Consider the following 25,344-nt stretch of genomic DNA (forward strand, 5'->3'; position numbering starts at 1 on the left):
GAGTGGCCATGCTGGCAAATAAATGCATTGCATGTGTGCAGAAACTAATAACTCACTCTTGTTATTTAGTTCAATGTCACTCAGTGAATTTTTCCACACACCACTGCTCCCCATTGTGTCAGCTCCATAAATAACCTTGGGTGAGCAAGAATTGCAGCAGCATTTGTTTTGCATTAAAATATAAATTTTGATTGGTATAGTGCATGATATTTCAAACAGGCGCTTCATTATCTTTTTAAAATATGCAGTTGACGAGCTGAACGTCTGATTTAAAGCACAAATATTATTGCGATGACAACATGATTCTTGACCACAAAATGCATCTCTTGCAATATAAAGGTCTGCCTCAGTTCACTGAAGCAAGTTGTTCCTCACATAATCCTAAATTATTCTGAAGCCATTGAAGTTTTAATAGCTCCCACATTTAGTGCAGCATTTTATTTAATTTGAAGACCAGGTCAAATCTGGAAAACAATTTCACTGTAAATGAACTAGAACTACAGTACACTAACTCTAAACGCATTATCAATTACAGTTAAACAATTCATGTACTGTTTTTCTTACCACTAATTCTTTTTTTTGAAGTTGTAGCAGCATCTGATGCAGAAATAAAATTTTGGATAAAATGTTTTGAAAAGTAAAGAAGACATTTGGTTCCCAGGGTTCATTAAACTAATGAACACCCAGCATGATGCTCTGACACACATCTGACAACAGATAGCTAAAGGATACAAAATCTCCAATATCCTGCTCAAGACAATGCATTATTTAGGAGACCCCAAGGGAAAGCAAAGAGCCAATGGCTGCACACTTCAGCTATTCCTATGTGCTCATCTTACAGTATAATTCTTTAAACCATAGCTTAATTCTCGACTCTGAAAAGAACTGATAAATTTGGATTTGGAAACATTTTGCTTAGTTATCTGACACTAGCTAACTCATACCAGTGTTATTGATATTATGGAGAGTTCATTCTCTTGCAGTTCTACACACACTGTAACCATTTTTTATAATAGCTTGTAAGAAAATGGATCAGCATTTATCTTTGTGTCTAGGGATTTATTATTGTGTTTAGTCTGGTTCTTGAATCATGCTGCAGAAACCAATTTTTAAAGATCAAGTCACAGGTTAAGTAGATCTGCAGGAATGCAGAACAATATGGCTCCATGACTTTAACTCTTGTCATCCCTCAGAGAAATTACAACTGATCAAATGCAGTGGGGTGCATTTAGCAACAATGCATTTTATTACTTCTACTTATGTGATTGTAACTCGTGATACATTTTGACAATTTGTTCTGCTACAGGGTTGTGCAGCTATTTGTTATCTGGATAAAGCACCTCTGCACAAAGTGTTCCAAAGATAAAAATGTAGGTTTCTGAATAGATCAGCATAATAACAAGTTGTTCACTGTAACAAACTATCTGTCTGAATCATCAGAAACAGTACAATAACTTGATTTCAACAGTTCAGCATTAGCTGCGTTTAACTTAACATAATTCATCAGATGTAGTTGTTCTTATAAGCTGGGAGGTTTAGGGAATATTTGATAGCGGTATTCAAAATCATGTGGAATTTTGACATTATAAATTAGGAGAAATTATTTTTAGTTGCAAAATGTTCGGTAAGCAAAGGACACAGATACCAGGTTATTGCAAAAGAACCAGAGGAAGATGATTTTATGCAATGAATTGCTATGATTTGAATGCACTGCCTGTTAGGGTGATACATTTTAACTTTCGAAAGGGAATAGGAAAAATACTTCTTTGAAGAAATGTGGGGAAAGGAATGAAGAATGGAATGGTTTTGCGTAGCACTCTCAAAGAGCTGGCAGAGACACAACGCGGTGAATGGTCCCCATCTACACTGGGCGAAATCTTACCAAAAAATGGCAGAGTGTTGTTTCCGGCGAGAAAACGGGTGTGTTTCTTTCCAAAGAAACAGATCGGTTTTCTCTCCAGATTGCATGTCACAATGCCTAAAAAAAAATGAAGGGCCGTGTTTCACGCCATCATGTAGCGGGACGAGGCTTCAATTTCCACTCCCCTCTCCCCCCCAGACGGCCATCACCAGCTTCCCCTGCTCCACTGTCCTCTCTGGCCCACCATCACATACAAATGAAACCCCGACCCTCTTCAGGTTCCCACTGGGGCCTGTCCTGGCAATACCCATAGTACAAGTTGACACTGCCAGGTTGGCACTGCTAGGGTAGCTTGGGCATGGTGCCAACCTGGCAGTGCCAACCTGTGCCAAAGGGTAGTGTCAGGAGGCATTGTCAGGCCACTGCCTGGCCAAGCTCCTCTCTGATGTGGTGGTGCCGGCGTTGGACTGGGGTAAACACAGTAAGAAGTTTAACAACACCAGGTTAAAGTCCAACAGGTTTATTTGGTAGCAAAAGCCGCACAAGCTTTCGGAGCCCCAAGCCCCTTCCTTCCAAACCACTCACCTGAAGAAGGGGCTTGGGGCTCCGAAAGCTTGTGTGGCTTTTGCTACCAAATAAACCTGTTGGACTTTAACCTGGTGTTGTTAAACTTCTTACCAAGTTCCTCTCTGCCAGGGTATATACTCGGCATTACACCCACTCAGGGGATTCCCATAACAGGTTCATGTTTAGTTTATTTAAACGTTTAAAGTTTTAAAGTTTATCTCTTTATTAGTCACAAGTTGGCTAACATTCACGCTGCAATGAAGTTTCTGCGAAAATCCCCTAGTCACCACACTCCGGCACCTGTTCGGGTACACTGAGGGAGAATTTAGCACGGCCAGCACATTTTTCAGAATGTGGGAGGAAACCGGAGCACCCGGAGGAAACCCACGCAGACACGGGGAGAACGTGCAAACTCTACACAGACACTGACCCAAGCCGGGAATCAAACCCGGGTCCCTGGCGCTGTGAGACAGCAGTGCTAACCACAGTACCACCGTGCCATCTCATGTCTGGGTAAACTGGTTGAAAACTGTGCCAACATGAAATACGGGGGTGGGGGTGGTCAATATCTGGCGAGGGAGAGTGTTAATAACATGGAAATATATTTAAATGAATGTAAATCAGGTTCATGCCCATTATGACGTTGCTGCCGAGGGTTGGGGAAGATCTGAAATCGTGATTTCACCAGTGAGATCTGCGACTTCTGGATCTTGAGCCCCCGCCGGCATTCTCAGGGAGTTGTGCCCATGAGCATCCCCTCTCTCCCCGATGTGCCATCCTATCATTTCAGAACTGATAATATCACAATGTGGCTCAATTGATCTCAACATATCATAGCAGAACAATATTATTCAGTCTTTAGGATTACTGGCCGGGATTTTATGGCCTCGCTCGTTCCGAAACCGTAAAATCCTACCCGAGGTCAACGGACCTTTCCATGTTCCGCCCCTCACCCGCTCCGAATCCCATGGCAAGTGGGACGGTAAGATTCCCGCCTCTGTGTCCACTTGGCAAAAGCATTTTTTTGGAGATTATTTGGTAATATAACAAAAAACAATTGTTAATTGTATGATAAAGGCACATAACTTGTTTGATAAGGCGACAATATAACAGTCTGTGATCTCTGTAAAATCCTGGCTACATATCTTGATGCATCTTTAGAGGATCTTCTAAATTCTTTTGGTTTCATTTATATCTTTTTCTTCATGCTTGCATGTATTTATACAAAGAACCATATACTTCTCATATTTCTTAACTCTGAATTTATCTGGTTCTGAGGCAGACGCTAGGTATTGAAGATAACTTTCTTCCACTTCATTTTGATGGGTTTTGAGGTAGCTGATCTTCAAACTCTGCTGCGTATGAGGCAGTTGGTGTTTGGAGGGTTGGGTGGATGAATTGTTTTGAGGTTTTTATGCTCTCTACAATGCTTCGCCTTTGCCCCTGTGTGTTTCTGTTAAAGTTTCCCAGTGTGATCGATGCCTTGTTGAATAAACCTTCTCCATTTTGGTCAGTCACAAGCCAGAATCTCCCGTGTTTGACCTCCTCACAGTGCATTGAGAGTGTCCATAAAGCATCTGAATTTACACTACTGAGCTATTTGTTAAACTAACCACCAGTGTACATGATACTAATTCAAACCTTTTAAAACCATCCTTACCACATTTCAAAATCATTTTCTGTATCAAGAAAAACTTATGCCAACTAAAGCTAAACTTCCCTTTAAGTACCATGACTTACCTGAATTAAGAGTATGTTATCGAATTGTCATTCTGTCATAGAAACATAGAAATTACAAGCAGGAGTAGGCAATTTGGCCCTTCCAGTCTACTCCGCCATTCATTATGATCATGGCTGATCATCAACTTCAATAACCTGATCCCCCTTACCTCCATATTCCTTGAAGCGTTGTTACAATTGTATCAGACATTAGTGAGACCACACTTGGGAGTATTGTGCTCAGTTTTGGTCACCTTCTTTGAGGAAGGATATCCTGGCACTGGAGGCGATTCAGAAGAGGTTCACTAGATTGATTCCAGGTTTGAAGGGGCTGTCGTATAAGGAGCGGTTGAGTAGCTTGGGCTTGTACTCGCCGGAGTACAGAAGAATGAGGGGGGATTTGATTAAGGTATATAAAATACTCAATGGGATTGATAAAGTAAATGTTAACCAAATGTTCCCCCTTCTAGAACAGTCTAGGACAAGAGGTTATAGTTGTAGAGTAAGAGGGTTGAGGTTCGAGACAGAGATAAGGAGAAGCTACTTCTCACAGAGGGTTGTGAATCTATGGAATTCACTGCCCCAGAGTGCAGTGGATGCAGAATCAATCAATGGATTCAAGAAAGAGATAGATAAATATTTGATCAAAAGTGGGATAAAGGATTATCGGGAAAAGGCAGGGAAGTGGAGTTAGGATGGGATGGAGATCAGCCATGATCATATAGAATGGTGGAGTGGGCTCAAAGGGCTGAATTGCCTACTCTGGCTCCTAATTCCTATGTTTCTATGTTCCTATTCCTTTAGCCCCAAGAGCTACATCTAATTTCTTCTTGAAATCACAAAATATTTTGGCCTCAACTACTTCCTGTGGTAGTGAATTCCACACATTCACCACTCTCTGGGTGAAGAAATTTCTGCTCACCTCAATTCTGAAAGGTTTACCCCTTATCCTCAAACTATGACCGGTAGTTCTGGACTCTGCACTATTGGGAACATTCTTTCTGAATCTACCCTGTCTAATCCTGTTAGAATTTAATAAGTTTCTATGAGATCCTCTCTCGCTCTTCTGAACTCCAATGAATACATTCGTAACCGACTTAGTCTCTCCTCAAATGACAGACCCTCCATCCAGGAATCAGCCTGGTAAACCTTCTCTGTAATCCCTCTGTAGCAAGGACATCCTTCCTCAGATAAGGACACCAAAACTGCACACAACACTCCAGGTGTGGCCTCACCAATCACTATACAATTGCAGTAAAACATTTCTATTCCTATGCTCAAATCCTCTTGCTATGATCCCTATACTCATATCCTCTTGCAAAAACATTTAAAAGTTAATAATGTGCATATAATACTTAAAATTTGTTCCAAAATCTTGGGTGTTTCCATATTATACAGACAGGAGAAACTGAACACTGTTTTTTGCCTGATCAGCATAGCAAAATTTATTTTGTATCAATCCCAATTAAAATAGTGCACTATGATGTGGGCATAAAATATTGCGAGAATCGCAAAGAGAAACTCACCAGCAAGATCTCATTTTCCAATTTGCTCTGGCCACCTGCCATGGACATAACGAGGTTTCTGCCCAGAAAGGTCAAGAACCTCATTTGAATAAAATAAGTGATGGCCTAATTAAAGGGCTTCCCTGCCATATGTTCTCCCGACATTGAGACGTCGGCGAGGTTTAGAAAACATTTTTAAAAATGGGAATCAGGCAGAGGGAACCCACCGAATGCGCACAGCTAAGTATAGCCCCAGCGGGAGAGGGCCTTAGCCAGGGATACCCTGTGGCATGGAGGGGGTCCGCCATGTTCATGGAGGGGGGTTCCCCTATGCATGTGGAGAAGGGGATGGGTTTTCTTATTTTCTCTATTGGAGATCAAAGGCGCCCCATTCTTGGGATTCCCGGCTTGTCAATTTTTCCGGCTCTGCCCCACCCTCATGATGGTGTTGGCTGCGCCTCCAGATTTTGTCTGCACAGAGTGCTGGATTATCTAGTGAGAAAAGCTGGTTGTGCAGCCTGTGAACTGCATGTCGGTTTTCTTGCCTCAGCCAGTACTCTGTGCAGAGAATGGAAAATTCCACCCAAAGAGTCTGCAAAGGGATACAGAGAGGTTAGAGTCAGTGGACAAAATATTGGCAGATGGAGTATAATGTGAAAAAATGTACGATTGTCCAGTTTGGCAAGAAGAATCAAAAAAAGAATATAATTTAAAAGGAGAGACTGCAGAAAGCTGGGGGACAGAGGGATATGACTGTTCTTGTACAGAAATTACAAAAGTTTAGCATGCAGGTGTAGCAAGTAAGTAGCAATGCCAACAGAATATTGACCTTTATTGCAAGGTAATGGAGTGCAAAAGTAAGAAGCCTTGCTACATCGGGCATTAGTGAGATCATAGCTAAGGTATTATGTATAGCTTTGGTCTCCTTACTTAAGAAGGTACATACTTGCATTGGAAGCAGTTCAAAGAGCATTCATTCGGCTAATTCTTGGGATGAAAGCTTTGTTATATGAGGAAATGATATTCATTGGAGTTTAGAAGAATGAGAGTTGATTTTATAAGATTCTGAGAAGTTTTGATAGAGTGGATGCTGAGAGGGTGTTTCCTCTTGTGTGAAGTTCGGTAACTAGGGGTCACAGTTCCAAAGTAAAGGTCTTACATTTAAGACAGAGACGAGGAAGAATTTCTTCTTTCAGAGGGTTGTTAATGTTTGGAATTCACTTCCTCAGCAAACAGCGGAGGCTGAGTAATTGAATATATCAAGGTTGATTTAGGCAGATCTTTGATTGATAAGGGAGGCAAAAGGTCATGGGGGAGACGGGGGGAGGGGCGGGGTGCTGTGAAATAGGAAAGTGGAGTTGAGGCCATAATAAGATTAGCCATGATCTTATTGAATGGTGGAGAAGGCTCAAGGGGCTGAATGGCCTACTCCTGCTTTTATGATTGTTTCACAACAAAGGGTGACATATTGGTAATCCCGCTGTCAACCTTATATCTAGATAGTTAGCAACCTGATACAGATGGACATGCTACCGCAGAGTACCATTATTCCAGCTTCCTGTCTTATTTCTACTCTGTCCACTGTGCTATGGCTAGAAGTTATTGTGGTGAAGCATCGTTGGTTCCCACTGGATAGTGCTGAGCCAGGGGCTGGCCAGTACTACAAGGATGTACATACGTTACTGTTGGGTTGTGCTATTGTTGCTGTTGGGGTTAGGGTGGGGTTGTTACACCTTTGTACTGTAGTGTTGTGGTACATCCCAGTCGGGCTCCGCCTCCTGGGAGAGGTATAAGAGTCCCTGCTCTGGCCGGGACCCCTTCAGTCTGGGATAGTGTATATAAGTTCTGGTAGCTTCGTTAACAGTAAATAAAAGCCTTTCATTTACTGAGCTTCAAGCCTCGTGTCTGAATAGCGCATCAATTTTATTTACTGTTGTTAAACTCTCGTCGGAAAAAAAAAGAGAGAGTATGGAGCAAATTCTGAAGCCGGAACGCCTTACGCTAGATCCACGTGTGGTGGGCGCTTCTAACACCTTCGACCACTGGCTGAAGTGTTTCGAAGACTACCTGGCAGCCTCCGCAGCGGTCACCACAGATGATGACAGACTCCGGGTCCTCCATGCGAGGGTAAGCGACACTGTCTACCTCGCGATCCGTGCGGCCACCAATTATCCTAAGGCCCTCGAGCTTCTAAAGAAGCGCTATACCAAACCACCTAATGAGATACACGCTCGTTACCTCCTAGCCACTCGACGACGGCAGTCTGGCGAAACGATGGAGGAATATGCGAACGAGCTCCTACAGCTAGCCAGGGGCTGTAACTGCAAAGCTGTGTCGGCTGAGCAGAGCATGTACGACCTCGCCCGAGATGCGTTTGTGGCCGGGGTCGGATCGTCGTACATTCAACTTAAACTGTTGGAGAAGGGTAACCTTAATCTTACCCAGGCCATCGAGTTAGCAGAGATGCTCGAGTCAGCCTCCAAAAGCTTAGTTTTATATCCGGAGGACCATGTGGAGACAACGTGGCAGGAGCAATCGCAAATCCCTCCTCGTCCCTCGGGTTCGAAATGCTGCGTAATGACGTGCTCCCATTCGGGCCAGACGACGGCTGCAGCCCCGGGCGGCCCGCGTGCTATTTCTGTGGAGGAGCAAAGCATACCCGGCAAAAGTGTCCCGCTAAAGCTGTGTTGTGCACCGCATGCGGTAAAAAAGGGCATTATTCAAAAGTGTGCCGATCTAAACCCAGAAACGGCAGTGCGGCCTGCGATTCTTCAGAGCTCGGGTCTTCGTCGTCGAAGTCGTCGCAGGGTTCGTCCACGTGCGAGACCAGGACGACGCCATTACGGTCGACGGAGTCGGAGGAGTATGACCACCAGGGGTCGCTGAGTTTGGCGCCCTCACCCACGTGCGATTCATGGGGGCAGCCATGTTGGTCGACACTGACCACGAACGACCAGCAGGGGTCCTCCTCATCGATTTCAGCTGCCTGCAGTGGCACTCATGAACCAACGGTGGCGTCGATCATCCTGGACCAGGCCAAGCCTCATAGACTTGACAAATCTATGATGAATATCCAGGTAAATGACCACGTGATTTATTGTCTGTTTGACAGCGGGAGCACTGAGAGCTTTATCCACCCAGACACTGTGAAGCGGTGTGGACTCCAGATTCAACCTGCCAAACAGACAATCTCTATGGCATCAAGGTCCCGGTCTGTTGCCGTGCTAGGGAGTTGCGTGGTAATCTTGAAGGTGCAAGGCACAGTTTATGAGTGTTTCAAGCTCCTCGTGTTGCCGTATCTTTGCGCGCCAATACTTCTCGGACTAAACTTCATGGTCCACTTGAGGAGTGGAATCCTACAGTATGGTGGGCCACTCCCTTCACTGGCAGTGGGAAAACAGCAGCAGCCTCCAAATTGCCCAACGCGCCCCGCCTGCAGCCTCTCGACACTGAAGATCACTACACCCTCCTTGTTCCAGAATCTTGTGCCAGGCTGCAAGCCCATCGCGACTAAAAGTAGGCGTTACAGCACTGAGGATCGGATCTTCATTAGACCTGAGGTTCAGCGGCTCCTCAAAGAAAGGATCATACAACCCAGTGCTAGTCCGTGGAGAGCGCAGGTCGTGGTGGTCAAGAGCGGGAACAAACCCCGGATGGTCATTGACTACAGTCAGACCATTAACCGATATACGCAGCTGGATGCGTATCCTCTCCCGCGCATATCTCATATGGTCAATCAGATTGCACAGTACCGGGTGTTCTCCACCATAGACCTCAAGTCTGCCTACCACCAACTCCCATTCGCCCAGAGGACCGACAATACGCGGCTTTTGAGGCGGATGGTCGCTTGTATCACTTTCTCAGGGTTCCCTTTGGTGTTATCAATGGGGTCTCGGTCTTCCAGCGTGCTATGGACTGAATGGTGGACCAGAACGGGCTGCGGGCTATCTTCCCGTACCTGGATAATGTCACCATCTGCGGCCATGACCAGCAGGACCACGACACAAACCTCCTGAACTTCTTACGCACTGCATCTCGCCTGAACTTGACCTACAACAGGGAGAAGTGTGTGTTTCGTACGCGCCGATTAGCCATCCTAGGATACGTGGTGGAAAACGGGGTCATTGGCCCTGATCCAGACCGTATGCACCCCCTTTCTGAACTTCCCTTACCTGCTAGTGCAAAAGCACTGAGAAGATGCTTAGGCTTCTTCTCTTATTATGCACAGTGGGTTCCCAACTACGCCGATAAAGCCCGTCCGCTCATTAAGTCCACGACTTTTCCCTTAACGCCAGAGGCCAGATTGGCCTTCGATAAATTGAAAGCCGACATCGCGAAAGCTACGATGCACGCTGTAGACGTGTCCATCCCCTTTCAGGTGGAGAGCGATGCATCTGATTTCGCCCTGGCCGCCACACTTAACCAGGCGGGCAGGCCCGTCGCATTTTTTTCCCGCACCCTCCAAGGCCCCGAAATTCGGCATTCAGCGGTGGAAAAGGAGGCCCAGGCCATTGTGGAGGCCGTCAGGCACTGGCGCCATTACTTGGCGGGAAAATGGTTCACCCTGATCACGGACCAGTGGTCCGTGGCGTTCATGTTTAACAACACGCAGAGGGGCAAGATCAAGAATGACAAGATCTTGCGGTGGAGAATTGAACTCGCCACCTATAACTACGACATCATGTATCGTCCAGGGAAACTCAATGAGCCCTCGGATGCCCTCTCGCGTGGAACATGCGCTAGTATACAGGAGGACCGTTTGCACGCCCTCCATAATGACCTGTGCCATCCTGGGGTCACTCGGCTCTACCACTTCATAAAAGCCCGCAACCTGCCTTACTCGGTGGAGGACGTCAGGTCAGTAACAAGGAGCTGTCGGGTTTGTGCAGAATGCAAACCGCACTTTTACCGACCTGACCGGGCACATTTAGTCAAGGCCACTCGTCCCTTCGAGAGACTGAGTGTCGATTTTAAGGGCCCCCTTCCCTCAACAGATCGGAATGTGTACTTCCTCAATATCATTGACGAGTACTCTCGGTTCCCTTTTGTTGTTCCCTGCTCTGATACATCCGCTGCCACGGTTATCAAGGCATTCCGTGATCTCTTTACCCTGTTCGGGTACCCCAGCTACATCCATAGCGACAGGGGCTCGTCGTTCATGAGCGATGACTTGAGGCAATTCCTGCTCTTATACAGGATTGCCTCTAGTAGGACCACGAGCTACAACCCTAGGGGTAATGGACAGGTGGAACGCGAGAATGCTACAGTCTGGAAGGCTGTCTTACTGGCATTGAAGTCAAAAGGTCTTCCAGTCTCCCGTTGGCAAGAGGTGCTCCCTGATGCGCTCCATTCTATTCGCTCCCTCCTGTGTACGGCAACCAATGCTACTCCCCACGAGAGGATGTTCTCATTCCCTCGGAAGTCTTCCTCGGGGACCTCATTACCGTCTTGGTTGACGTACTCAGGACCCGTCCTCCTGCGGCGACATGTAAGGGCCCGCAAGTCCGACCCGTTGGTCGAACAGGTCCATCTCCTCCACGCCAACCCTCAGTATGCCTATGTGGCATACCCTGACGGGCGAGAGGACACGGTCTCGATCCGAGACCTGGCGCCAGCAGGGGACGTAGCAACCCCTGTCGCTCCCATACCCCCTGTAACAAACCCTTTATCTCTTGTTTCTTCCCCGGACACGGCGCGGGCAGCATCGGGACCATTGCTTAACCATTTTACTCCCATGTACAGCTTGCCTGAGCCCAGAAGATGGTCGCCGCCGCAGGGCATGTCAGGATCCCCTGGACTACCGTCACCTCAGGGTCAATCGGCCTGTGAGTCCGTGGAAGAACAGCTGGACGCCACTTTGGGGAGAACGCCTACTCCGGTGTCACCGCCGGTATTGAGGAGGTCACAACGACGGTGCGGTCCCCCTGACCGTCTGAACTTATAGACTGCTGACACTTTATTCTGTTTTTTTTGTACCCCGCCGGCCTTTGTTCTCAAAGGAGGGGTGAATGTGGTGAACCATCGTTGGTTCCCACTGGATAGTGCTGAGCCAGGGGCTGGCCAGTACTACAAGGATGTACATATGTTACTGTTGGGTTGTGCTATTGTTGCTGTTGGGGTTAGGGTGGGGTTGTTACACCTTTGTACTGTAGTGTTGTGGCACATCCCAGTCGGGCTCCGCCTCCTGGGAGAGGTATAAGAGTCCCTGCTCTGGCCGGGACCCCTTCAGTCTGGGATAGTGTATATAAGTTCTGGTCGCTTCGTTAACAGTAAATAAAAGCCTTTCATTTACTGAGCTTCAAGCCTCGTGTCTGAATAGCGCATCAGTTATATCCCAATTGTAGGGCAGAACACAAAAAATGACTTCGTCCTGGTTATAGTGACAGTCAGCATTGTCAGAGGCAGAACCTGAGTTTATCCCTTACAAGTCCAATGGCTGCTGGAGTTGCCTCAGGATGGGAACTCCCTACATTTAATGCTTCTGCATCCCTGGCTCAGTCAGGATTAGAGATTGGTATGCTGAGGGAGGAGAGCAGAATTATACCAGCTTGACACTGGTCTTGCTGCCAAGACCAAAATGAGGGTTTTGAGCCTACATGACTGAAGGGACCAGGGAGGGGATTTTACCAACAAGATTGAGCTGCCTCTCTGAGATAGGGAATTGCTCCACTCCTTTTACAGCTTTTGGAAATATCCTGTAGCTGCTAAAAGAGGCCAAGCTTCTTTGAGACAGGGCCGTGGAGCAGTGGATAATTTGAAATCTGGATTAGCTCCAGTGTATAGGGAGGGGTCTGTGGAGCTATTCAATTGAGTCCAGAGGTTTCCTAGGCAACATTCTCAACAGCAGACAAATCCCAGATTTTACAACTGCATGGAGCAGGCAAACACTGGAGATATGTATGTTGTGGCAATCAACAACAGGTCTGATTTTGATTTGATTTGATTTATTATTGTCACACGTATCAGCATACAGTGAAAAGTATTGTTTCTTGCGCGCTATACAGGCAAAGCATACCGTGCATAGAGAAGGAGAGAGTGCAGAATGTAGTGTTACAGTCATAGCTGGGGTATAGAGGAAGATCAACTTAGTGCAAGGTCAGTCCATTCAAAAGTCTGATGGCAGCAGGGAAGAAGCTGTTCTTGAGTCGGCTGGTACGTGACCGCAGGCTTTTGTATCTTTTTCCCGACGGAAGAAAGTGGAAGAGAGAATGTCTGGGAGTGTGGTGCCCTTAATTATGCTGGCTGTTTTCCGAGGCAGTGGGAAGTGTAGACAGATTCAATGGATGGGAGGCTGGTTTGCGTGATGCATTGGGCTACATTCACGACCTTTTGTAGTTCCTTGCGGTCTTGGGCAGAGCTGGAGCCATACCAAGCTGTGATACAACCAGAAAGAATGCTTTCTATGGTGCATCTGTAAAAGTTGGTGAGAGTCATAGTTGACATGGCAGATTTCCTTAGTCTTCTGACAAAATAGAGGCATTGGTGGGCTTTCTTAACTTTAGTGTCGGCATGGGGGGACTAGGACAGGATGTTGGTGATCTGGACACCTAAAAACCTGAAGCTTTCGACCATTTCTACTTCGTCCCCATTGATGTAGACAGGGGCATGTTCTCCACTACGCTTCCAGAAGTCGATGACAATCTCCTTCGTTTTGTTGATGTTGAAGGAGAAATTATTGTCGTCGCACCAGTTCACCAGATTCTCTATCTCTTTCCAGTACTCCGTCTCGTCATTGTTTGAGATCTGACCCACTACAGTGGTGTCATCAGCAAACTTGAAAATCAAATTAGAGGGGAATGTGGCGACACAGTCATAGGTGTATAAGGAGTATAGTAGGGGGCTAAGGACACAGCCTTGTGGGTCACCAGTGTTGAGGATGATCATGGAGGATGTGTTGTTGCCTATCCTTACTGATTGCGGTCTGTGGGTTAGGAAGTTCAGGATCCAGTCACAGTGGAAGGAGCCGAGGCCCAGGCCATGGAGTTTGGAGGTGAGTTTCATAGGAATAATGGTGTTGAAGGTTGAGCTGTAGTTGATAAATAGGAGTCTGACATAGGTGTCTTTGTTATCTAGGTGTTCCAGTGTTGAATGCAGGACCAGGGAGATGGCATCTACTGTGGACCTGTTGCAGCGATAGGTGAATTATAGTGGATCCAGGCAGTCTGGGAGGCAGGAAATGATTTGTGCCATGACGAACCTTTCGAAGCACTTCATAATGATGGATGTCAGAGCCACCGGATGAGAGTCATTAAGGCACGCTGCCTAGTTTTCTTTGGTACTGGGATGATGGTCGTCTTCTTGAAGCAGATAGGGACCTCAGATTGTTGTAAAGAATAATACAGAATAATAATAGAGCTAGCAGTAATGGAGTGTCATAATGATCGTTATCCTGTTGTAACCACTGGTATTGTGGACCACGGAATGTTATGTGAAATTTTCTTCCAATTGCACTGCTGCAAAATTAATTAGTACCATCATGTTTGGGAATCAAAATATTACCAATATTCTTACCTTTTGTCCTCAACTAAATAGATGGACAAAAGGGATGATCTTTAGGGAACACGGTGAGTTGCAAATTCTCCGTCAAGTGACATACCATGCTAACTTGGACATACAGAAACATAAAAAATAGGTGCAGGAATAGGCCATTCAGCCCTTCAGGCCCGCATCACCATTCAATATGATTATGGCTGATCATGACTTTCAGTATCCCACTCCCACAATCTCCCCATATCCCTTGATCCCTTTAGCCGCAAGGGCCATTTCCAGCTCCCTCTAATGAATTGGCTCCAACAGCTTTCTAGGGTAGAGAATTCCACAGGTTCACAACTCTGAGTGAAGAAGTTCTTCCTCATTTCAGTCCTGAATGGCTTACCCCTTATTCTTAGATTGTGACCCCTAGTTCTGGACTTCCCCAACATCAGGAACATTCTTCCCGCATCTAACCTGTCCAGTCCCATCAGGATTTTATATGTTTCTATGAGATCCCTTCTCATTCTTCTAAATTCCAGTGAGTACAAGCAGAGTCGATCCAGTCTCTCTTCATATGTCAGTCCTGTCATTCCAGGAATCAGTCTGGTGAACATTCGCTGAACTCCCTCAATAGCAAGAATGTCCTTCCTCAGACTAGGAGATCAAAACTGCAAACAATATTCAAGGTGTGGCCTCACCAAGGCCCTGTGTAACTGCAGCAAGACATCCTTACTCCTGTACTCAAATCCTCTTGCTATGAAGGCCATCATGCCATTAGCTTTCCTCACCACCTGCTGTAGCTGCATGCCAACCTTCAGCGACTGTTCCACCATGACACCCAGTTCACGTTGCACTTCCCATTTTCCTATCATGTCATGATTCAGAATAATAATCTGCCTTCCTGTTTTGCAACCAAAGTGGATAACCTCATATTTATCCACATTATATACCACCAAAACTTCATTGTTACTGGGTCAATATCCTGGAATTGTCTGTCTAAGATCATTGTGGGAGTACCATCACTTCAGGAGCTGCAGCAATTCAAGAAGAAGTCCCACCACCATCTTCCCAAGCCACTCAAAATGGACAATAAATGCAACATGACCAGAATTTCACACGTAGAGGAAACAAAAAAATATGAATGTTGCTATGAATTTTTATCTTGCATTAGTGGGAGCACAGAATATCCATGATATCATTGATGGATGGAGACTAGAATGTCTGATAACTTAAGTATGTCAAAAAACTGCCAGCATTAATCCTGAAATTTGGGGACTGCTCTCTTTTTCGCTTTCTGAGCCATCTCTTACTTGGAGCAGCCCTGGTCTACAGACATGAAGGAGACTGTGCCTCCTAAGTCTTTGCTGATCCCTCAGCTATGGTCAGCTAGCACTGTACGACTCAAACTTAGGAATTTCCTGGTTTGTATGACACTAGATAGGAATTTATTCACTGATCCACAGAAACAGCTTTATATTTGTGTCACCGCTATATGCTCACCACCCTGGTGCCACTGATCATTTTCTCTAATTGTAGGGAAGCAGTCTGGAGGAGCTTTAAGCATTGAGCATGTAACTGTCACTGAAATAACTAGGCTGGGATTTCACAGCTGAGCACTTAAATATGGGTCAGTACTAAGTGATGTAGTGAAGCCACAATGTTAGAATTTCATTTCTGCTATACTTCCAAACAACGGATTCATTACTCATCACAAAGAACTTACTTCTGCTTTGTGGTCGCACACAACCCAGATGAATCGATAAAGTGAACTATTTTCCCAAACCCACAGTTCCTTTTTCATCGACTCCTGCTTCATCTGATGCCTTTTATGGTCTCAATCCAGAGAGGTGCTGCCTTTTTATTCTGTTACCCTCAGCGTTCACGATCAACATTTTCTCCTGGATAAATTCCATGTTGCGAGTTATCAGCTTTGGCCTTCCTAACGAGTAATGTCCAACACTGGGCAGGTTGCCCAATATGAATAAATACACATTTATCAGGTAGGAGAATCCCACCTGATAGGTGTTGCTAATACCAGTGGGAAACCCTCCAGGTTTTCCTCTGGTGTGGACAGGATTTTTATTTTTACCACCTCTATGCCAAATAGCTGGTTGGAATGCAAAGAGGAAAATCCATTAGGGAGGTTCACACACCACAGCAGAAACAATTTTAATGATAAGTGAACCCTGTTGATTCTGTGTCCAAATCTCCCCACCATATTTTCCTTTCATTGCTCTTTCTAGGTGATGCCAATGACTAAGTGGTAAAGCTGATAAGGAAAAGCATAACATCCCCACCTCCTGTTTCGACTCATTCTGATCTTCATCATCCTCTTTCTTTCGTCCGATTACCCACATTAAGCTGCAGCTGTGGAAAGCACTATTTATCCAGTCAGCCACAATAGCATGTTTATACGCTGTATCATCTACTTCAACGCTAATTAAATATGCATCCACATGAAACCCAGCACAGTGCTGGCAGTCAGCCCCTGATTCACCCGCCCCCAAGGTGATCTCACTGCTTCCTTGCTCCGGGCGCCATATTTGAAGTGCACCAGAGCACAGCCTCCTTCATGTCTGCAGACCAGGACTGCTCCAAGTAAGAGATGGCTCAGAAACCAAAGAAGAGGGCTTCCCCCAAATTTAGTGATGCCTCGCTAGGTCACCTGCTGGCCCACTGCAATGTCCTCTACCCCCGTGATGGCTAGAGGTCCACCAACCTCAACCCTCCAGCTTGGGAGGCAGTAGCAAAGCTGGTCAGTGCCAATGTCGCTCTGGACCAACTTCTAATGATGACCATTGTCAATTGTCACAAAATCCCATCTGGTTCACTAATGACCTTGAGGGAAGGAAATCTGCTGTCTTTAGCTAGTCTGGCCTACATGTGACTCCACACCCGCAGCAATGTGGTTGTCTCTTAACTCAAGTTGTATCAAACTGCTAAAAAGTGTCAAAGAAATGAAACCGGATGCCAAGCCAGCATCAATCTAGACACCGGAAATAACAATGGCAAAGTCAACTCGGCCACGTCTGCTTACTAACATCTCGGGACCTTGTGCCAAAGCTGGGAGAGCTATCTCGCAGTCTAATCAAACAAGAACCTGGCTAATCATCCTCCCGAAATCATTCCTTACAGAAAATGGCAGCAATTCTCCTGAATTAGGACTAAGTGTCCACACCAGAGGAAAACCTGGAGGGTTTCCCACTGGTATTAGCAACATCTATCAGGTGGGATTCTCCTACCTGATAAATGTGTATTTATTCATAGTGGGCAACCTGCTGGCCAGTCTTGCTGTTCCAGGGCCAATGTTTTTAAAAAGAGACAGGCCCACCCCTTCCCACCAAAACATATGCACACACTGACCAGAGGAACACCACTAACCCCTCACCAAAGAGGGGCATCCTCCCCCCACCCACAAATAACAGGTAACGCGCTCCCCAACCCAACCCAATCCAACCCCCAATCAGCTCCCCTCCTCCTCAGATACCCCACTCAGACCCTCTTTCTCATCAGATCTCCCATACAGGTCTCCTCCCCCCTCAGGATCCCCACACAGCCCCTCTCCCCTCTTCAGACCCCCGACTCAGTCTCCCTTCAGGCCAGGCACATTGGCATAGTCAACAATGTACTGCCCCCTAACACCCTAGCACTGACACCCTCGCGGGTGCCTTGGGCCCCGTGGGGGCTCGAGGAGGTAGTTCCAGTGGCCATATGCCCCTCTGCTGCTGCCAGGCTGCAGAGGAAGGATCCCTTAAATGTCCTGGGTGTTTGCTACGCTTGGGTTGGGGGGCAAGGAGTTGAGCTTACCAATCTCCATTGGGATAGAGGTGTTGTGGCTGGACTGACCTTCTAGCCCTGGCAGCCCTGAAGATCAACCCTGGAATGGTCATTTCAGGCAGCCCTGTGATCAATTTCTGTATTCCTGCCTGTCAGCTATGCAAATTCTGAAGAGGGCAGGTCACTTTAATCTCCATGCCCTGGCCCACCCCAGTCATCTGGCAAGATTTTAAATCATTGCAGCACTCCATTTTGCAACAAAGATTTTCCTTTCCCCCTGTCAGAAGCTCCAGGTGAGAGCAGATACCTTTGAAGTTCCCTGATGGAGAAGAGATGTCAATTTCACCTGGCGCAGGGTTCCAGTCTGCCCAGCTGTGCACTCAGCCCCAGTGTATGTACACAGTTTTGATTAGAAGTTGCAGTGGCTTCCCAGCAAGCTGAAACCTTTGAAACCCTCTCCATTGCACTTGAAGCCTTTGATCTGTAACAAGTTCAACATGCAGTGCCTTGCAAAAGATTCAGCTGTCAGATCAATGGATTTACATCATCCTTCAACCATCGGGGTTTATTTTGATTTCCCTTCATGGTGCTCTGACTTCAAGTACTCCATTGATCTTGACTGCAGTATAGACAGAGTCTAATCCTGATTTACAATCTGTGCTTTCACTCCCTCGAGATGATCGAAATCCATTGAGCTGACAGCTGAATCTTCTCCAAGGCACTGCTGTGCCAGGGGGCAGTCCATGGGCAGTGGCAGGCTACTGCCTGGGCTTACCCTGCTCATCCTTGGGAGATTCACACACCTTCACACCACTGGTTGTGAAGGTGTATAAATCCCCTGCATTGTGAGGGACCTGTCGTGATTCATGTGAATGTGCCCTCACACTGACCTGAATGGACAATCCAATTGAATGGTCTGTCCGATGAAAACGCCTGATAATTATAACGTGGAAATGCCGGTGTTGGACTGGGGTGGGCACAGTAAGAAGTCTCACAACACCAGGTTAAAGTCCAACAGGTTTATTTGGTAGCACGAGCTTTCAGAGCGCTGCTCCTTCACCACCTGACTTCAACCCCTCCGAAAGCCTGTGCTACCAAATAAACCTGTTGGACTTTAACCTGGTGTTGTGAGACTTCTTACTGATAATTATATGCAAATGCATTCAAATGGGGATTTGACATTGAATGTTGGGATTCCCATTACATCATTAGTGGGTCAGGGACAATCGGAACGGGAAATGCCACCAATGTAAGTTGCATTTTGTATCTCCTATGGGTTTTCCTGCTCTCGCCATCCATCCTTCCGCCCCCACCACCACCACAAAAATGGGAGCGGAAATTCCCTCCCCACCATGGAGTCATGAATGGAGTAGAGGACTGATGATATGAGGGTGACATGAGCAATGCCAGTTTCAACTGAACAATCCCTGCCCTTCACATTAGCAGTTACGTCTATCATTGATTTCAAGTCTTCCAATCTGCAAAAATATTTCTTCTCCCAAAGACCAACATTGGGATTGCCAACAAAGATGGAAAGATCCATGAACGTTATCTACCTACAAAACGTTCAGAAAACAATAGGGAGTGGGGCAGGGGTAGGGGGGGGGGGTGGTTGTGAAAAGCATGGTGGTACAGTGGTTAGCACTGCTGCCTCACTGCACCAGGTTAAATTCTGGCCTTGGATCACTGTCTGTGTGGACTTTGCACATTCTCCCCATGTGGAGTGTGGGTTTCCTCCGGGTTCTACGGTGTCCTCCCACAGTCCAAAGATGTGCGGGTTAGGTTGATTGGCCATGCTGAATTAGCCCTAGTATCAGGGAGATTAGCAGGGTAAATGTGTGGGGTTACGGGAATAGGGCCTGGGTGGGATTGTGGTCGGTGCAGACTCAATGGGCCGAACGACCTTCTTCTGCATGGTAGGGATTCTACGATTCTATGAATGCCCATTTTATGGGTGTAAAATGGAGAAAAACATCTCAATGTAGCAGCAGATTTGCTGAGAATCATTCTGCAACTGGGTGCATCTCCAAAATTTATAAAGACCAATGTTTAGCATTCCAGGCAATGCTGAAAACACATTAGGCTACTTACATATGTTAATTAGGGACTTAACAATATCAAAGATATTCCCTGATGGACTTTGCTCTTTAGTTGTTGAACAGTTCCTGTGATGAAAAATTTATTTTGATATTATGCACTGTCTTCGCATAGCAAAACTGTTCTAAAAGCTTCTTTCCATTATTTTCTGATGTTGTTCACTTTGCAGTGCATGCTATCATTGTGAGTCAGAAGACTGTCTAATACCAATTATCACATAAGAAGCTCTCGTTACACAATGGTGCAATTCTATTCAACATTGTGTGAGTAAAATGCTGCCTGAGCAGACTTATGTACAGTAACTTCCTTCTTCCTTTCTTAAACCAGTGACCACAGTTTTGCAGAATAACTTTTGATAACTTCTGGATTAATTGCCCCATTTTTAACAAAACTTACATTTAAAAAATTGCTTTGTTTTCAAATATTTTACGGTTACATTGTTTAAATCTGCAAAGTGCGAGGTATCTCATTGCACCCTGAAAAACACAACTGTTGGCATTCTCCTGTTTACTTGGAGGATGATGCATTTTTATGCATTGTTCCTTATTCTGTTTTTTTCTCTAAATGCTCAGAAGGGTGCCTTTCTGGAATAAAGGCTGGATATTTGCAAAGAGAATACAGAAGTGACTTTTAGCAATCGTAAATGCCAAAACATGGGGAATTAGGAGGATTTTAATGACAGCGTCTCCTTTGAATGTTTTTTCCCATTTCACTCTGTTAGTTGATCCAATTGAAAGGCTGGCTGTCAGGAAAACATAGAACCATAGAATCATAGAATTTACAGCACAGAAGGAGGCCATTCGGACCATCATGTCTGCATCGGCTCCCAAAAGAGCCACTTTCAAATACATATTCAGCTCTCTTTTAAAACCTCCCACGGAATCTGTCTCCACCACTCTCCCAGACAGCACATTCCATATCCCAACAATTCTCTGAGCAAGAAGTTTCTCCTCATCTCACTCCTAGCTCTCTTGCTGCTCGTCTTGAAATTGTGGCCCCCTCATCACTGACATGCCAACTAGTGGAAACAGAATATCCTTCTTTACCCTGTCAAAATTGTTAATAATTTTGAATGATTCTTAATCTTCTCTGCTCCAAGGACAATCCCAATTTCTCTACTCTTTCCTTGTATCTAAAATTCCTCACTCCTACTATCATTCTCGTAAATCTCCTTTGCATTCTCTCTGGGACTTTAACATCCTCCCTTCAATAAGTTGTCCAGAACGGAACTCAATACTCCAATTGTGGTCTGACCAATGACTTGTAGAGGTGTAGCATCACTTTCTTGCTTTTATGCTCTCAAATGTGCCAGAAACCCCATAGGTAGAGATCAGGAATTAGGGAGGGAAGGAAGCGGAGACTGTGGCAGACAAGGAAAGATCATTGATTGGCAGAGAGATCGTGGAGGTGGGGAAACTGCAGGTTGGCATCACATTGAGAAGGGATGATTTCTGGATCAGGGAGTGTCAGCCAAATTGTGAGGAGACAGAAATATTGTAGCGATCCTCTTCTTCTAGGCCCACAAGCAGTGCTGAAAAAGTACATAACTGCTGGATGTGGCAAATCTCAGCTCCCTTCTGCTCACTGGTTTCCTGAGATGTGGAAAACACAGCTCACAGCAGATTCAGGATAAGGATATGATCACTTATGACAGAATTGGGAAGAAAGTTCTTCGCTCAAAGGGTTGTGAATCTTTGGAATTCTCTGGTTGACAGAATTGTTAATGTTCTATCATTGAACATATTTAAGGCTTAGATCCATGGATTTTTGCTCTCTAGGTAACTCAAAGAACATGGAGATCGAGCTGAAAAGTGGAGTTCATAGAATCATAGAAACCCTGCAGTGCAGAAGGAGGCCATTTGGCCCATTGAGTCTGCACAGACAATCCCTATCCCCGCAACCCCAAATATTTACCCCACTAATCCCTCTAACCTACCTATCCCGGGACACTCAGGGGCAATTTATTATGGCCAATCCACCTAACCCACACATCTTTGGAGTGTGGAAGGAAGCTGGAGCACCCAGAGGAAACCCATGCAGACATAGGGAGAACATGCAGACTTCACACAGACAGTGACCCAAGGCCAGAATCGAACCCAGGTCCCTGGTGGTGTGAGGCAGCAGTGCTAACCACTGTGCCACTGAGTTGTGGTTGAAGGTCAACTATGACAGTATTATGGTCTTTGATGTCAACCTTTTAATTGATCACAACTTTACCCTTCGAGTAATCAGATAGCTAACAAAGTTTTCTTAAACAACTTTTTTAATGCAAGCTATAGCAAGGACGCTGGGAAGCTACAGTTCTCATCCCTGTAGCTAGCCAGAGCAGCGTATTTCAAGATACAAAGGCAATTAAAGTTTTCAAAAGCAATTATAAGTAATTAGCATAAACCTATCACAATCACTTTACGCTTGCTTTTTATAATATCCAATCAGCATGAAAACTTCACAGTCCAGCTCGTTTCCGTACCTGTGGATCACTCCCTTTTTCCAGTTACAGATGTCCGATTTATGAGCTTTGCCAGACTAATGGTCCTGGTGTCTCTCTGTGAAGACTCTTATGTGAAGACCTTTGTTTTTCAGCCTGTGTGATTTTTAAACTTGTGTGATTATTAACCCTTTCAGACGGTATTGAATGGCAGCTGGTTCAAGGGATCATGGTCTACTCCGGATCCTATTTCCTATGTTGTTAAATCTACATAAGTGCTAAAATCTGGAAAGGACAGGCTGAATAAATATTATAATTCCTAACCGTCCTCTTGAGATTATGTTTCTCACCCAGCCAACAACCCACCCCCACTAAGCTGGAGGTAATGGGGAATCAGAGTGGTGTTGGGGTTGCATATCCTAATTTTGAGCATTTAACACCTGCCTATTTTGGGGAGTTTCAAATTCCCCCGTCTGTTTCTGAAACCACAATGGAACTCTGCTTCACACCAGATGAACCTATACTGGAAAAGATAACTAATTGCACCAGACAGTGCAAAGCTGACAACTACAAAACAACCATTCTTTTCACACATCGTGCTGCAAAACACCACCTCTTCTATGGCCTCTGAACCTAGATATAGACCACTTTAATCTTCCAGTCAATTACTTGATGAAATGACTACTTTTCTGTACAGTCTTTTGTGATGCTCCTTGTCATCCATTTCTAGAGGGAGAGAATTTAAAAGCAACCATCTTGAGCAAGATTTTTTAGGTTCCACCGCAGTCAGGAACTGAGACGGACAGGGCCCAAAAATGCCACCGTTAGCCAATGTGCAGGTTTCCCCGCACCATTTCCAGTGCTGTCCATTTTGGGGAAGTGGGTTCGAGGCCCGACCAGGCTACCATCCCCACAAAGCAAGGTGGCTAAAAAGGCAAATGAAGAATTTTGTTAATGCTAAGTAAAGGAGGCTAATTGGAATTTACCTGACAAGACAGGAGCCCGTTCAACTGCCCTGAGCCAGGCACCCATTGGCAAGGCTGGACTGGCAGTACTCTAGGCAGACCTACAAGTCCTCCCTGCATGCCTTGATGTGTGCGCAGCTAAAGATGGAAGGATTTCCCCAACCTGTAGTGTCTTGGTTGTGGAAGCACTCTTTCAGTTACTTACAGTCTATTGCAGTTTGCAGCCTCTCGCGAGCTGAAAGGCCTCCAACTGGCCTTCCAACTTCAGCTGGCACCCTTAGCAAGACAGAGACAACTGTCTCAGTGCCAATTAAAGGGCTGCCCCAACAAAATCCCAAGGAATTACTGTTTCCCCATGCGGGCATGTTCCGGACCTGCAAACAGTGCCAGTTCCTGTTTTTGGGAGAATTTTCCATTCCCGTTGGTGATGGGAAATGTGGTGGCGGGAATGCAAAATTGGTGTAAGACTAGGGCAGGATTTTCCGGCTGCGCTCACCCCAAGTCTGGAAAATCCCACCCAAGGTCAACAGACCTTTGCATAGTCTGCCTTCTGGCAGGGCAGCACTGTATACAGAGAGACTGTTGTGGGGCACAGGCAGGGCTGCACTGTATCCAGGGAGACTGTTGTGGGGCACAGGAAGGACTACAGTGTATCATGAGAGACTGTTGTGGGACACAGGCATTGCTGCACTTTATCCAGACACTATTGTGGGACACAGGCAGGACTACACTGTAACTAGAGAGGCTGTTGTGAGATACAGGCTTGCTGCACTGTAAACATAGAGACTGTTGTGAGACACAAGCAGGACTACACTGTATCTAGAGAGACTGTTGTGAAATCCAGTACAGGCAGGAGGCGGAGATCTCATCTTCCAATTGGACACATTTCAGCCCTTGGGACTCAACATTGAGTTTGGCAACTTTAGATTTTGAACTTTCTCCTCTTTAACCCCCCACCCCCCCTTCTTCTTTTTTAATATTCCATATGTTTATTGCCTCAATGCAAAACACACTCTCCCTCCTCACACCAGGCCATCTGTCATTTGTTCTTAAAGTTGTTACTTTTTGATGCAGTTTCTTTTGCTCTAACATTCTTCCTCCTTTCAGTTCCGACAAAGGGTAGGGAGATCACCGACCAGAGGGAGACATGGACGATGCAGAGATTTCCTTCGGCCAGGAAGATTGGAAGCTAAAGAGGACCAGGATGGAGACTTCCCACGGGAAGATGTCATTGCAGTGGCACAACGCAGAAGACGTACCCATGATATGTTGGTTGCCACTGTGTTCCAAGAGGAGTAAGGTCCACACAAGGTGAAAAGTGTACATTTCTCCAGTCCCCTGGAGGCATGGAAGTGATCAGGAAGTCCTTTCCAAATGTACACATCTCAAGCAAGCTCAGCCTGGGAGCAGTAACATTCAGGAATCACTAACGTGTCAGTGTTTGGAAAGATCTGCACCCAATGCTTGTGTGATGTGGAATACTGTACATCGGGTAGACTCCTGATACTGCAACATTAGATGTCACTCTCTAAGACACAGGAATACAGATTATTCAATTGTATGCTGCAAGATTTAAAGGGACATTTCTATGTCTACATCTCAGTCTCTACTTTCAGACTCTAGGTTGTCACATCTCTCTTAAATGACTAGAAACGAATGATTAAAATGACTGTGCTAAACATGACATGAATCTGAGGGCCACAAAGTTGAGGATTGGGAGCTTAGGTCACCTTTGAAATAAAATGAGCAAAGTATCAGATCAAGAGGCTTTCAAATCCTGAGACATTGGGCAAGAAATAAAATTATATTTACAAAGGTGCATCACGTATACAGTAAATGATGCGCTACTCAAACACGAGGCCTGAAGCTCGGTAAATGAAAGGCTTTTATTTACTGTAATGAAGCAGCCAGTAATTATATACACTATCCCAGACTGAAGGGGTCCCGGCCAGA

At 45.7% G+C, this 25,344-nt stretch overlaps 1 protein-coding gene across 1 annotated transcript in view; it reads right to left on the reverse strand.

Moving 5' to 3' along the window:
* The window catches only part of xirp2b (xin actin binding repeat containing 2b), a 201,238-nt gene that overhangs the window by 142,161 nt on the left and 33,733 nt on the right, over positions 1-25,344 (reverse strand). The window lies entirely within an intron of this gene.

This window comes from Mustelus asterias, chromosome 14 (genome assembly GCF_964213995.1).
Source record: "Mustelus asterias chromosome 14, sMusAst1.hap1.1, whole genome shotgun sequence".
In the NCBI taxonomy this organism is placed as follows: Eukaryota; Metazoa; Chordata; class Chondrichthyes; order Carcharhiniformes; family Triakidae; genus Mustelus; species Mustelus asterias.